Genomic DNA, 15,720 nt, shown 5'->3' with positions numbered 1-15,720 from the left:
TTTTATGGGCAGAATTTTGCCCTTGACGGGCGGGCAGGCCCCACCGGCTCGGTGGCGGGCGGGCAGCTGAACTCCGCCGAAACGGGGCCCGCCGCCATTTTGAGTGGGCGGGCCAATTAAGGCCCCGTCCAGCGGCCTGCCTGACGGGAAGCGCTATGCGCTCCCTGTGCAGGGGGTGGAGGGATTCCCCAAATGTCAACGTGCGTTCTTTCACGCATGCACGCGAGAAAGTGCACTTCACCCTGAGACCAAGTGCTGTCTCAGGGAGATCACTGACAGGTAAAAAAACTCCAAAAATATTAAAATTATTAACATGTCCCCCTCATGTGACAATGTCACACGAGATGGGACATGTTAATAAGAAACACATAAACTTTATGAAACTTTTTAAAAACGGACATGAAACCTCATCCCACCGGTGGCATGTATAATCAGGAGGCCTCTGGGGCTCCTGGCCTGCCCGCCAACCTTAAGGTTGGACGGGCAGGTCTTTGACAATCTTAATTATCCTGTCAATGGCCTTAATTATTCATTGACAGGTCGGGGGCGGACAGCTGATTTCACTGTCCGCCCGCCTTCCTGAAAATTTAAAGGGACCGGGATGAATGATGTCATCCCGCGTCATTTTCCCGTCGGCGAGCGGGCCACGCCCCCAAATCGCCAACGGGAAAATCCTGGCCTATGTTTCAGTGGAGTTTAAATACTTGATTAGACACCTGGCTTGAACTCCCTGGGTTTTACTTTGAAAAGCTACGGGGTCTTTTTCAGCCCTCTGAGAGAGCAGGCAAAGCCTCAGTTCATGTCTTATCTGAAAGATGGCATCTCTGACATTGCAGCTCTCCCTCAGCATTGCTACTGGAATGCCAGCCTTGGTTTTGTGTTCAAGTCCCTGGACTGCAGCTTGAACAGACAACCTTCTGGTTGAATGATTGTCTTATGAGGAAAGGTTGGACAGACTGGGTTTGTTTTCCACTGGAGTTTAGAAGAGTGAGGGGTGATTTGATTGAAGTATACAAGATCCTGAACGGCCTTGACAAGGTGGATGTCAAAAGGCTGTTTCCTCTTGTAGGTGAGTCCAGAACTAGGGGGAACTGATTTAAAATTAGGGGTCTCTCTTTTAGGACAGAGACATTTTTTTTCTCTGAGGGCTGTGCAACTTTGGAACTCTCTGCCTCAGAAGGTGGTGGAGTTGGGGTCATTGAATATTTTTAAGGCAGATGTAGATAGATTCTTGTTAGGCAAGAGAGTCAAAGGTAATCAGGGTTAGATGGGAATGTGGAAATTGAAACATAAGAAGATCATCCATGATTGTATTGAATGGCGGAGCAGGCCCGAGGGGCTGAATGGTCTACTTCTGTTCCTATATCTTATGTTCTTATGTACTGACTCAGGAGCTGACAGTGCTACCCACTGAAGCTTGGCTTATCCCTCCATGGGTGGACTCTTCCAGCACACCAGGTAACCATTGGGATCTGGAACCCTGGCTGACTGGTTACACCTCTTCCCTCCATGCTGACCTTCCATGGCATCTTCTTTCACTATAACTGTAACCTCCTCCAGCCCTGGAACCCTCCGAGATATCCCAGCTACTCCAAATCTGGCCTGTTTGACCAAGCTTTTGGTCATTTGCCCGAACATCCCTGCTTGTCCTGGTGTCACATTTTGACTGATAACGCTCCTGTGCAGTGCCCTGGGCCATTTTACTCCATTAAAGATGCTATATAAATGCAAGAAGTTGTTGTTTGTTGTGTTGTCAGTCATGGCGTGGCGAGGATAGTGGATGAACTTTGCCACCCAATGTTTAAGTCTGACCACTTCAAGCATTCACTGATTGCAATTTGCCTCTGTGTAGGTCTTGCTAAAGGAAGCACAACACAGGCAAAGATCTGATGTGAGGGATTTTTTTTTTAATTTCATTAACGCACCTGGCGATATTAAACTGTTTGAATCCTTGGGTTTATAATAAATCATGTCGCCACTCCAGTGATGGCAGCTAAGCAAATTACTGATTGCAGTCCTGATGTGATTGGCACAGATTTACATTGTATATTGTGGAAAATACTGGATTCAAACAAAGAATTTAATTTGACCATGCTGCAGCACCCTTGTACTAACCCTTGCTAGTATGCATGTCCTATGCTCAATATGCTGGTGTTGGTGCTTTCAGCTTATTTTTCTTTGTTTTTATGCAATGTTTTTGTGTTTCATCTCTGTCAGTTGAAATATGTTTTCTGATCAAAAGAGATGACAGATATCTTCATCTTCAAAAGCTTTCTCTGCCACAGCGAGTTTTTATACTAATATGTGCCTGGAAATGTTTCAATCCTTGTTATTTTAAAAGCCCTTCTGGCACTCACACCCTCTCCTCCTTCTGGTAAAGGCAGTGCCGCCACTGTTAACCATTAGATTGCAAGAACGTAATTAACTTAAGGATACATTACCTGCCCTGACAATGTTTTCCTCTAGGTGCTAGTAGTAACAAAGAAATAGGTCCAGAAGAGAGATATGACGGGTGTGTGAGCTCATATTGTCCATTTTCTACGATCGCCCAAAGTCAATTAGTCCCTAAGAGTCTGAGCACTTGCAGCCATCTGGGCACCATGCCCCTCGGGACATTTCCCTCATATAATAGCGCTACGTAAAGGTGAGTTGCTGTTGTAGTATTGCACTACAACAACAATAGTAGCAACAGTCTTTATTTATGTAGTGCCTTTAATTTAGTAACACATCCCAAGGTGTTTCACAGGAACGTTACAAAGCAAAGTTTGACACCAAACCAGAAAAGGCAATATTAAGTTAGATGATCAAAAGCTCGGTCAAAGACACAGGTTTTAAGGAGCATCTTAAAGGGAGAAAGGGAGTGAGAGAAATGGAGAGGTTTAGGGAGGGAATTGCAGAGCTCAGAGCCCAAGTAACTGGAGGCACGGCCGCCAGTGGTGGAACAATCGAAACAGAGGATGCTCAAGAAGCCAGAATTAGAGAAGCACGGGTATCTGGGAGGGTTGTGGTGTTGCAGGAGATGGCAGAGATGGAGAGATTTGGCAAAAAGAATGAGAATTTTAAAATTGAGGCGCTGCTCGATGGAAATGTCGGGCAGGATTTTTTAGCTCGGCGTTGCGGCGCATGCCCAACCAGCCCGAGCGTAAAATAACGCGTGATTTGACTTAACTTGAAGAAGTTAAATTCTTCAACACCCTGAGACAGCTCTGTGCCTTCAGGGAGCTTTCATTCCGCGCTCCCCCGCGGCCGTGCTTATGTCAGCGCCCGCCCTCCTCACACCCCCTCCACCCCGGCAGCACCGAGCAGTTCAGCGCGCGTTTCACACTGGCTGGTTGCTAATTGGCCAGCCAGCGTGCAATCACGGCCGAGGGCCAATCATGGGTGACGGTCTGTTCCCCGGCCACTCCCAATCGCCAGTCGCGCCCACACCCCAACTTAACGATCCTGCCCTTAAGGTAGGATATAGGTCAGTGAGCACAGGAGTGACAGGTGAACAGAACTTAATGCGAATAAGGACATGGTCAGCAGAGTTTTAGATGACGGGAAGTTCATTGAAGGAAGAATGTGGAATGCCAGCTAGGAATGGAATAAGCAAGTCTAGAGCTCACAAAGACATGGATGAGGGTATCAGCAGCAGTTGCGCTAAGGCATTGGTGAAGTCAGGTGTTGTTAAGACAGCCTTAGTGATGGCTGGGTTATGTAGTTGGAAGTTTATCTCTGGGTTAAGGTTGTAAGCAGTCCATTTTAGTCTTAGACAGTTACTAGTGTCTCTCCACACAATTGAAGCCCTTCGTCTCTGATATGGTATCTTGCTTCTGAGTGCGAAGGTTGTGGGTTCAAGTCCCACTCCAGAGACTTGAGTGGACACTCCAGTGTAGTACTGAGGGAGTGCTGCACTGTCTGTCGGCTGAGATGTTAGACTCTCTAAGGTTGCATAAAAGATCCCATTGAACTAATTCAAAGAAGATCAGCCGAGTTCTTCCTGATGTCCTGGCCAATATTTACCCCTTAAACAACATTGCAAAGGTAGATTTTCAGGTCATTATGACATTGCCGTTTATGGGAGCTTGCTGGGTGCAAATTGGTTGCTGTGTTTCCTACATTATAACAGTGACAAAAAAGTACTTAATGGGCTGTACAGTGCTTTAAATGCAGACCTTTTTTTCATAAACACTGTAAATGAAAAGCACAGGTTTGAAAGGGGCAGAGGGAAGGTGAACAGATAGTTTTGATTTATCCGGATGAACTGATCATGTTTTTACTTTTACAAATCTAGGGGCCATACATGTAAGATGGCCACTATTAAATCCAATAGGAAACCCAAGAGAAACTTCCTTAACCAGAGAGTGGTTAGAATATGGAACTTGCTGCCATAGAGGCACATGAGGTGAATAGCATAGATGCCTTCAAGGAGAAGCTAGATTGACACACGAGGGGAAAAAGGAATAGGAAGCTGATAGCGCTAGGTATTGTGGGCTGGGAGAAGGATGAGTGGAGCATAAATGCAGGCATCGACCAGTTGGGCCAAATTATCTGTTTCTGTGCTGTAGACTTGATGTAGTTCTATCTAACTACTTCATACAGAGGCTGTTGAGTGTGTGGAGCTGAGGGAGATTGGTAGCAGCAGAAAATTAATGAATGTGTTTGGCCATTTTTTTGCTAAGAGCATTTAAAGGGAATAAGAAATGGAGTGGAGTTCTTTTAAACTTTAGGGATGGGGTTGAAAAGTGTACATTGGACTTTTCCAGCTCTATATGTTACTAAGTTCTTACCACCAAGTGCTTTAATAAATGCTTTCCAATACTTGCTTAATCAAGCAACTTTGTTTTTTTTTTGGAATAGAAGTATATATTTGTTCTGGTGCCATGTGGTTTGTGAATTATTAATCATGGTACAGCAGGTGTTTACATATTGGTTGGTCTCCAGTTTTTGTAAGACCTGCTCTCCGCTCACTGCCGCTTTGTATTGCGCTGTGTCTATTTTTTGATTGCATTTTTGTCATGCTCTCAATGTTGAACTTGTTGTGTCGGATGAAAACTGTCTGATCTCATCTGTCACTGTTTTCAATTTTTCTGCATCTTTCCTTGACAGTCAAATAGATGACTGTCATTGCCAGATGTACAGGGCCACTGTGGGCAAGAGATTACATGTGCTGAGCTGCACGCTGCATAAGAAATTCATAAACTATTGTGCTGTTTTCATTTGTTTGTTTAAAGTGGTTGCTGTATTTGTCTTTTGCCATGTGCCTACGGGACATGGATTCTGGTGTGCAAACCAGACTAACGGAATGAAGCTCTGTCCCTATGCCAGGTGTACTGGAGGCTGTGACCAGAAGAACAGGCACAAAGTTGACAGTGTCATCCTGAAAGGTCACAAGAATAGCAAGTATGAGAAGGAAGAAGATTCACACAGGTCAATTGATCTCTTGCCAATATTAAGGCAAAATATTGAAGGTGCACCAAAAAGAGTTTGGCACTGCAGTAGACAGGTCTCTACCCAGGGTCCCTAAAGTTCTGCAGCCAATTTCTGGGACAATGTGAATCAAATTCTGTGGCCTGACAGTGTAGATTCAAGAAAGAAAGCATTCATGTTGCACCTTGCATCACCTCAGGATGTCCCAAAGTGCTTTATAACTAATAAAGTACCCTTGAGGTAGAACCCCTGATATGTAAACACAGCAGCCAACTTGTGTGTAGCATGTTACCGCAAACAGCAATATGATAATGACCAGATAACTTGTTTTCACTGATGTTGGTTAAGTGATTGATATTGGCCAGGACTTTGAGGAGAACTCTGTCTTTGACATAGTGCTGTGAGATCTTTTTATGTCCACATGAGTGGGCATACAAGATCTCATCTAAAACGCTCCGTCAGTACTGGAGTGGGAGTGCAGCTTGGGTTTTGTGCTCAAGGTCCTGGAGTGGGACTTTAACCCACAACCTCTGCCTCAGAGGCAAGACTGCTACCTGAAGTCAGGAAAGTCGATTTATCAATGCAAGTGTTTCTTATCTTGATAACCCTGATGCATTTCACACTTTGCACATTTGCAGTTAATTAGGAAGGTTAGGTCAGCAGGGCCCACATAATCACCAATGCATCTTTGCGTGGATGAGAATTTCATCCTGAACAATTTGCTAAACTCGACAAAGACCACTCATGTCCCATCGGCCTGGGAGTGAGCACATTCTGTCCAAGTGACACACATCATCTTGACCTGGACGTATGTCAGCCATTTCTTTGTTGCTGGGCCAAAATCCTAGAACTTCCTAACCTAACAGCAGTGTGCGAGGACCATCACCACACGGAACACATCAGTTCAAGAGGAAAGTTCACCAACGTCTTCCCAAGGGCAACAAGGGTGAAAAGTTTTTAGCACTCAGATCTACAAAATACAAAATATCATATCAGGAACATAAAAAAAACCCTTTCTTTTCACAACTACAGTTGCCCAAAGGCACTTCAGCGCCTTAAGAACCTTTGAATTGTAGTCAGTATAATGACACTGGCCAATTTATGCACAGCAAGGTCCCATAAATAGAAGCGAATAAATAACTGAATAATCTGTTTTTAGTAGTGTTGATCGAGGGATAAATATTGGCCAGAACACTGGTGAGAACTTGCCCCAGTTCTTCTCTGAATAGTGCTCTGGCATCTCCCCAGTTCCAACTGAGGGGATAGAAGGGATCTCAGTTGAACATCTCATTTTAAACCCAAACAAAAATTGCTGGAAAAACTCAGCAGGTCTGACAGCATCTGTGGAGAGGAAGACAGAGTTAACATTTCAAGTCAGTATGACTCTTCATCGGAACTCTGTTCTGATGAAGAGTCATGCGGACTCGAAACGTTAACTGTATTTCTTTCCACAGATGCTGTCAGACCTGCTGAGTTTTTCCAGCAATTTTTGTTTTTGTTTCAGATTTCCAGCATCCGCAGTATTTTGCTTTTATCGATTTAAGCCCGTGCTTCCTACAGTACAGCCCTGTCTGGTACTGGAATTTTACACAGGACACCGGGATAACTCTCTGCCTTCCTTGAAATATTTCCGTTGGATCTCTTGTGATCTCTAACTGGTGAGGCGTTACAGGAGCCTTAGTTTGACATCTAATTCAAAAGAGGGGGTATTCAAAATTGTAGCATGTCCGCTGAAGTGTCAGGCCTAGATTATGTCCTCACGTTCTTGAATGGGGCTTGAACATAACATCACATGCAAAACGAGACTCTACAGCCCCTTAAGCATTCTCCGCCAATCAGTTCTATCCTGGCTGATCTTCTGCTTCAACTCCACTACCCCGACACCTTCTCATACCCCTTAATTCTCTAAGAGGTCGAAAATTTGTTTAACTTAGCCTTGGAACTTTCTGACTCCATGGTAAGCAAGCTACCCACTGAACCGAGCCAAAATCAGTAGCCAATAATTTTCAGAATTGTAATGAAAGCCAAAATACTGCAGACGCTGGAAATCTGACACAAAAGCAACAAGTGCTGGGAAAACTCAGCAGTCCTGGCAGCATCTGTGGAGAGAGAAACAGGGTTAATGTTTAGAGGCCAATATGACTCCCCTTTGAAACTCTTTTTTTTCTCTTTTTTTTTCGCCTGGAGAAGAATCATATTGGACCCAACATTGGCTGGGCTTTTCCCGCCGTGCCATGGCGGTAATTGCCACGTTGGCGGGACAATGCCAGTGGTGGTCGGGGCTGGAAAATCCCACCCATTAACCCCGCCTTTCTCTCTCCGCAGCTGATGCTGCCAGGACTGCTGAGTTTTCCTGGCGCTTTCAATTTTCAGAATCGGATTGCCAGGCGTCGAGTGCAGTTTATTTGGTTTGGAGAAAATGTCATTTAGTTTGGTCAAATCAGCTTGTGGCATCAGATTCACAACATTTACGGATCAGTTGGTACCACAGGTATAATGGAAACATAATATAGTCACAAATCAATTGTCAGACCAGCAGCAGAACACAATGAAAATCAATTGTTTTATAGTTAAAATGCAAAAGTATTTCATATTTCAATATCGCACCATATTCATAAATATAAAATGTGTAATACTCATAAAATATATATAAAAATCATACTGCTATATGAGTTTTATCATTTTACATTTAGAACAGGCTAAATAAAAATTTGCCAAATATTAAAGCTCATGGAAAAGAATAATCCCCTTGTCGTTGTAATGCAGGAGTTCACTCTCCCTTCATTAAAATGGTGATGGGAGTTGAAAAGCTCCCCAGTCAGTTCAGCAAAACTGAATAGCAGCGGCTTTTCAAAGACAGGAAAATTCCGCCCACTTGCATCCGATAAGTACATCAAAGGGAACAAACAGGTAGGAACTGAGACGTACGTGTATTCTACAGAAAAGTCCTGGTATCAATCATGCGGGGATTCATCCTGCTTTTGAAAGGCTTCTGGAGAAGACAAAGCGATGGGTCTATAGATCCGAGAAAGGCAGATCCTATAAACTGAGCGCATTTTAATGGTTTTGAAAACAGTATGTTTTTTTTTCTTTTAGGGAAGAGAGGGGAAAGGGGAAGGTGTCAAATCTTTGAAGATCCCTCAAAATCAGTTATCTTTTCTTCTGCCCACCTGTAATCTTCGGGTCAGTATTTTTCCAATTTCCCCACTCGCCCCACAACATTCCCCCTCCCCCCCCCCAATCCCAGCTCAAATCTCGATCCTTTACTGGGTTCCGCAGGTGGTTTCACAACCAACTGGTCATTCTTCACAAAAACAGAATTACCTGGAAAAACTCAGCAGGTCTGGCAGCATCAGCGGAGAAGAAAAGAGTTGACGTTTCGAGTCCTCATGACCCTTCAACATTGACTGTTGTCAAGTTAGTTGACTATGGAGGGCCTCAGTGAAGAGCTCACATCCCACTGCCCCATTCCCACTTAACTCTCCCTCACACACTCTCACAGCTCCGTACAGCCACAGCCAGCTGCTACCCAGTTTAATGACTAGCAACATGAAGACTTTTCTTTTCAATTCCCATAAAAGGAAGCAATTGTGGTTGTTTAGTTACTGCACAGTGTGTTATGGCAGATTACAGATTTGTCTCCTTATTGTCACCGATTTTCAGCAGAGGCCCTGTTGAGTTAGGTTTTATTCTTGTTACCGAGTTAAGTGCACTGCATTTTGTGATGGTTCTAAAATCTAACCAAACCTGAATAATTAACCTCATTCGTCGCTAATGACTAACTAATCCTGATGGCCTCCCGCCCTGAACTCTCTGTTTATGAACTCATCTAAAACTCTGCTGTCCGTATCCTAAATCACAGCAGGGCCACCCCTGGGATCCCTGATGTACATTGGCTCCTGATCAGACAATGCCTCAATTTTAACATTCTTATTCTTGCTTGCTTCCAAATCACCTCATGGCCTTGCCCCTTCATACCTCAAAAGCCTCCTCCTGCCCTACAACTCCCTGAGGTCTCTGCACTCCACCAGCTTTGATCACTTAAGCAAGGGGGTGATGGTGGCATAATGGTAATATCATTGGACCTAATAATCTAGAAGCCCAGGCTAGCACTTTGGGGGCAAGAGTTCAAATCCCACTGGTGGACTTTAAATTCAATTAACAAATCTGGAATTGAGAAGGTAGTCTCAGTAATGGTTACCATGCAATATAGTTGTTATAAAACCTCAACTTTTTAAAATTTATTCACCCATGGGATGTGGGCATCACTGGCAAGACCAGCGTTGGTTGCCCATCCCTAATTGCCCTTTAACTAAAGGGCTTGCTAGGCCATTTCAAAGGGCAGTTAAGAGTCAACCACATTGCTGGGGTCTGGAGGCACATGTAGGCCAGACCAGGCGAGGATGGCAGATTTCCTTCCCTAAAGGATATTAGTGAACCTGATGGGTTTTTAACAACAGTCAATGATAGCTTCATGGGACTTACTCACTCTCAATTCCATATTTTTATTTGTTGAATTTAAATTCCACCAGCTACCATGTTCCCCTGATTACCAGTACCAGTGATTACCACTACACCACTGCCTCCCTATTAACTGAAGTGGCCAAACCAGCCACCCAATTAGGGGTGGGCAACAAATGCTGGCTTTACCAGTGATGCCCACATCCCATGAAAGAATAAAGAATAAAAAGCCCCCTGGGTGAAAATGTCTCTCCTCAAAACTGGGCATTTAGTCCTATTATGGTGGGGGCCTTTTATGGTCTCCCAAAATCTTTACAACAAGGGTAGGAGGATACCCCCACACTCACAAGTTTCCTGCTGGACGTTAACCCACCGTTTAAAGTTGGCACTACAAACACTCGCCAGATTACCCAGAGTAGGGAATCAAACTCTGCACCTTATGCTTCTGAAACAAGAGCACTAACGCTAAGCTAGAGGCTCTGTCGTGGATGAGGTGACTTACCTTGAACTGATCTCATTGGGCATACTTGAGACACCTTTTACACATGGGAATAAAAATTAGAGAGGACGATTACATTTGGATAATAGGCTACTTTCCTGTGAAATAGGCAGAGCTGCTGAGTAATTGTGCTGGAGCAGAACAGTTTCTCGCTACACTGATTATACGTTCCCTTGTCGAGAAAAGGCTAAAAAAAAAAGAATATGCTGCCTCTAAATGATATTCTCCCAATGAATTTTAAATTCAAATGGCGGATTTAAATCGAGACTGCGGCTCAGGATGACTGACACAGCAGTGTTAGGCTGGTGTATATCAAAAGAAATTATCACAAGTAATTTTAAAATTATTCTGACATTATTGCAGAGAAATTCTTGAAGTGCTTTTAAACAGGAGTGGTTGTGCATTCTAACACTTTGCTCAGGGTATCCTGGGGGGGTTTCTGAATTTCTGCTATTACCGTGCTTTAAAGGGCTAGCGTCTTACAGTTGCTCAAGAAGGAGGAATCCATTCATTCCATTGGTATTGTGCACTGCAGAAGTCTTGTATTGTGTTACAGTTTGGCTAGCTCATGTAAACAAGTGGGGCAGAGGCCGCAGGGGAGTATTAAAGCTCACTGGTAAAATATTGCAGGTTTTAAAAATCTTTAATAGGATTATCAACTTAATCTATGAAACTGCCCTCGCCTGCCACATACTTTAGCTGGAAACAATCAGTTTGGACACATGGTATTGTTTTTAAGTGTTGTTTGTTTCATGCAGTGCACATTTTATAAGCTGCACAGGCTGCATTTATCTTACAGTAAAGAGAGCTAGTGCCAACCCAGAGCCAAGTCTGCCTTCATCTCTCTCAGTCCCCAAGATTCCTTTGACAGTACCTTCCAACCCTGCAACTCATACCACCTAGAAAGACAAGGGCAGCCAATGCATGGAAGCACCAGTACCTGCAAGTTCCCCTCCAAGTCACTCACTACATTGACTTGGAAATATATCGCTGTTCCTTCACTGTCGCCGGGTCAAAATCCTGGAAATCCCTTCCTAACAGCACTCTGGGTGTACCTACACCACAAGGACTGCAGCAGTTCAAGAAGGCAGCTCAGCATCATTTCCTCAAGGGCAATTAGAGATGGGCAATAAATGCTGGGCCTTGCCAGCAATGCCCACATCGCAAGAATAAATAAACGCAACACTCACTCTCCTTCTCTCCTGTGCCCACTCATTCCTCCAGTGGGTATTTTAATTAATGTTCTGATTGACATTTTTCTTCAGTTGTGTCTCTTTCATTATTCCTGTGCATATGTTTGTTATTCCTCTTCATCCCTCCTGTGAGTTGGTTTATTTCTCTCTCTCTGCTTCCCCCTTTTCACTCTTCACGTATGTCTCATTCTTTGTCACTCCTTTGCACCCTGTTCACATGAATAACTGACTTAAAGCCTGTTATATTCTTCAGATTAATAGGACAACAGAACTGGAGTTGGGCTTTGGCACAGCCTAATGCCCCTTGTTTTATACTGGATGGATCATTTGAATTCACTTCAGTATATTCTGTTCCATGTTTTCTGACAGATCCAGCCAACTCAGTCAATGAGAAAGGATGGTGTTCGAGAGAAAGTGAACTAGACACTTGGTGGAGAAAGGTGATGTAATAAATAATGGGCGCGACGGGGCAGAAATTGTGAGGTTTCTCATTAGATGCAAGTGAGGATTGTCGATTAGGCTAAAATGCTATAACTTTAATTCTCTAATCTACTCCCCCTGAGGCTGTGTGTACTGGCATTGCAATTTCAACTCGAAACAGAAGTTTGCATCATGCCCTCTATTTATTGCAAGCACCAATGCATCACTTATGCACTTTACATCTCCTGGTTTGATTCACAGGCTGATGTGTTGAAAGTTTCCCTCCTCTAAGGGCTGCAACAGTCTAATTTAGAATGACTTTGCACAATTTGGGCTGAAAAGTGGTAATAACATTCGTGCAAGTGTCAGGCAAGGATCATCTCAACAAGAGAGAATCTAACCATCGTCCCTAGACATTCAATAGCATTGCCATCACCCAATCCCCCACTATCAACATCCTGGGGGTTACCATTGACCAGGAACTGAACTGGACCATCCATATAAATATTGTGGCCACAAAAACAGGTCAGAGGCTGCTAATCCTGCAGTGAGTAACTCACCTCCTGACTCCCCAAAGCCTGTTCATCAACTACAAGGCTCTAGTCAGGAATGTGATGGAATACTCTCACTTGCCTGGATGAATGCAGCTCCAACAATACTCGATGCTCAACACCATCCAAGACAGGGCAGCCTGCTTGATTGGCACTGAATCCACCACCTTAAACATTCACTCCCTCCACCACTGATGCACAGTGAGGGCAGTGTGTATCATCTACAAGATGCACTGCAGGAACTCACCAAGAGTCCTTGACAGTGCATTCCAAACCCACGACCTCTACCAACTAGAAGGACAAGGGCAGAAGACAAATGGGAACACCACCACTGGCAAGTTCTCCTCCAAGTCACACACCATCCTGATCTTTAAAATTCATTTATGGGATGTGGGTGTCACTGGCTAGGCCATCATTTATTGCCCCTCCCTAATCACCCTTGAGAAGGCCGCCTTGGTGGTGAGCTGCCTTCTTGAACTTCTGCAATCCCTGTGTTGTAGGTACACCCACAGTGCTGTTAGGGAGGTGGTTCCAGGATTTTGATCCAGCGACAGTGAAGGAACGGCGATATATTTCCAATTCAGGATGGTGAGTGACTTGGAAGGAAACTTGCAGATGATGGTGTTCCCATGTGTCCTTGTCCTTCTAGATGGTTTGGAAGGTGCTTGAGGGGTGCCACTCTGAAACAAGCTGGCCATGAGGCTCTCCCACTCTTGCTGCCTGCCATAAGCGTACTGGAAGGGTTTACAAATTGATAATCAACCTATCTGGCCATGTTATGAACATACCTTCCATGGTCATCAAACTCAGAGTTCCTGCTTCAGAGCCGGGGACAATACACACTGCACCAGAAGACCTCCTCCCATCTTTTGCCCATATACTCTCAATCCTCCTTTCCTTTAACTACCTATCTTATCAAATCTTAAAAGCTGATATGATCTTTGCTACAATTACTAACTCCAGTCATGCTTTCCATTTCCTCCCAGCCCTCTGTGCAAAACAATTTATCCTGCTCTCTGTTCTGTATCGACTGGATTTAGCCTTACATCTGTGTCCACCCATGTCAGGTCTTTCAAACACTGGGGTCAAGGTGTTTCTATTTACTCTACCCCATCCTTTCACGAATAATGAACAACTCTATCAAATAATGCCATGATTTATTCTATTTTAATCAAAACAGGCTCAATTGTTGAAGTATTTCTTTGTATAAAAATTTCCTCAGACTAGGCAGAGATTCTAGTGAATCTATACTGTATACTTTCTATCGCCTCAACATCTTTCCCGTTGTGTGGAGCCCAATACTACACACAGTGCACCAACTGTGATTTACTAAAGTTTTATATAGGTTCACCATTACATCTTGACCTTCATGTACTATGTGCCTCATGTCATAAAATCAAGTGTTCCATTAGCTTTTTTATGGCTTCATCCATTTGAGATTCTGCATGCAATGCCTTTTGATCTTATAATCCCCAAATTATTCTACTCTTTCACAGTAACTAATTATTACTTTTAATTCTTTTTTTTAACCAAAGTATACCTTCCTTGCATTGACTGACATTGAATCCTATCCTCAACTTTGTTGCCCATTCCACCATCAGATCAATATCCCCTTGTAGCTTCCTTTGGGCTTCAGAATTATTTACACAGCAATTAGGTTGATTAAAGTGGAAACCTGATTATCTTGGATTTATTTTATGGAGAGCTTTAAGGCTTAACAATAGATGTAACACCTCAGGTTAATAGTGCAGTGTTGAATAGAGCCATACAGACCAGGAAGGTCCTAGGTTCAACTCTTAACTTGTGCTGAGCTGAGATCAATTGGATCTCAGCTGAAATGCTACAAGGTGCTGCAGTGTTGTTGGGGATGAATCAGCCACCATACAGAATGTTAGAGAACAAACCTTTAGTCATTTTAAATACTTTTTTCAGTGTGTTCATGGCTTTACTGGGAAAAAAATTAAATAAAAAATGTACAGGGTCACTAAGAGCAAAAGAAAAAAATTGCAATGATTTATCACTCAGGATGCCCTAAGGTGTTTTATATTTTAAAAAGGCTACATTTCCCAATTGTAGTCACTGTTGGGGAGCAGGATACATGGCAGCCAGTCTGCACATAAAAAGTTCTCATAAGCAGCAAGGTGATAAAATGACCAAATAATCTGTTTTAGTGATAGTGGTTGAGTCCCATAGGAGATGAGAGCCAGCCTCCAAGAGTTGACGGGAAGGCTAACAGACCTTGAGTCTCAGCAGCGCCACCGGGAGCAGTGGCCACTTCTGGGACAGCACCCTGGGCATAACTCATCTGCTCTGCCTCAAAATTTTGCACGTCCGCCTGAGAGGGCAGATGGGGCCTCAGTTTAACATCACATCACAAAGGAGCTAGAGGGGTTTAAGCAGCTGATATCTAACCAGCAACTCATGCTATAAGGTCGAATCAGAGAACTGAAAAAAATCATAGAATGATTACATTCCAGAACAAGGCCAATCAGCCTATCAGACCATGCCAGTGCCGGATCTACAAGAACAATTTAGCTAGTCCCACTTCATGGCCCCATCCCCATAGCCCTGCATTTTTTTTTTTTCTTTTTGTGTGCTTATCCAATTCCCTTTTGAAAGCCATGATTGAATCTGCTTCTCTTACACTCTCAGACATTGCATTCCAGATCATAACCGCTCACTGTATGGAAAAGTTTATCTTTGTGTCGCCATTGGTTCTTTCGCCAGTTCACTTTGAATCTGTGTTCTCTGATTCTCAGCCAAATGTCCTCCGTCTGTTCCTATTTCTTATGACCCTTCTGCCAAAGGGAGCAGTTTCTCCTTATCTACTCTGTCTTGACCCCTCAAGATGTTGTTTGTTTTGAAAACTTCTATCAAATCTCCTCTCAATCTTCTCTTCTCTGAGGAGGACAGCTTCATCTTCTCCACACAGCTGAAGTCCCTCTTCCCAATGTGTAGATAACGGATAATGCCCAACTGCAAGCAAGAAGTACGTATGAAGGGAGGTCAATAAGAAAAGGCACTCGACAGCAGCCATGGGAAAATTTGAGGGGAAAAATGGTAAAGAAGTATTGCTCATATATAGAGGAGCATTTTCAATACTGCACAAAGTCAATAAAGTCTCTCAGCAAGGAAATAATCTGTTTCTTAGTATTGACTTCACCAACTGGCAACTGGCATGGAT

This window comes from Cetorhinus maximus, chromosome 6 (assembly GCF_964194155.1).
Source record: "Cetorhinus maximus chromosome 6, sCetMax3.hap1.1, whole genome shotgun sequence".
NCBI lineage: Eukaryota > Metazoa > Chordata > Chondrichthyes > Lamniformes > Cetorhinidae > Cetorhinus > Cetorhinus maximus.
This window is presented reverse-complemented; position numbering follows the sequence as displayed.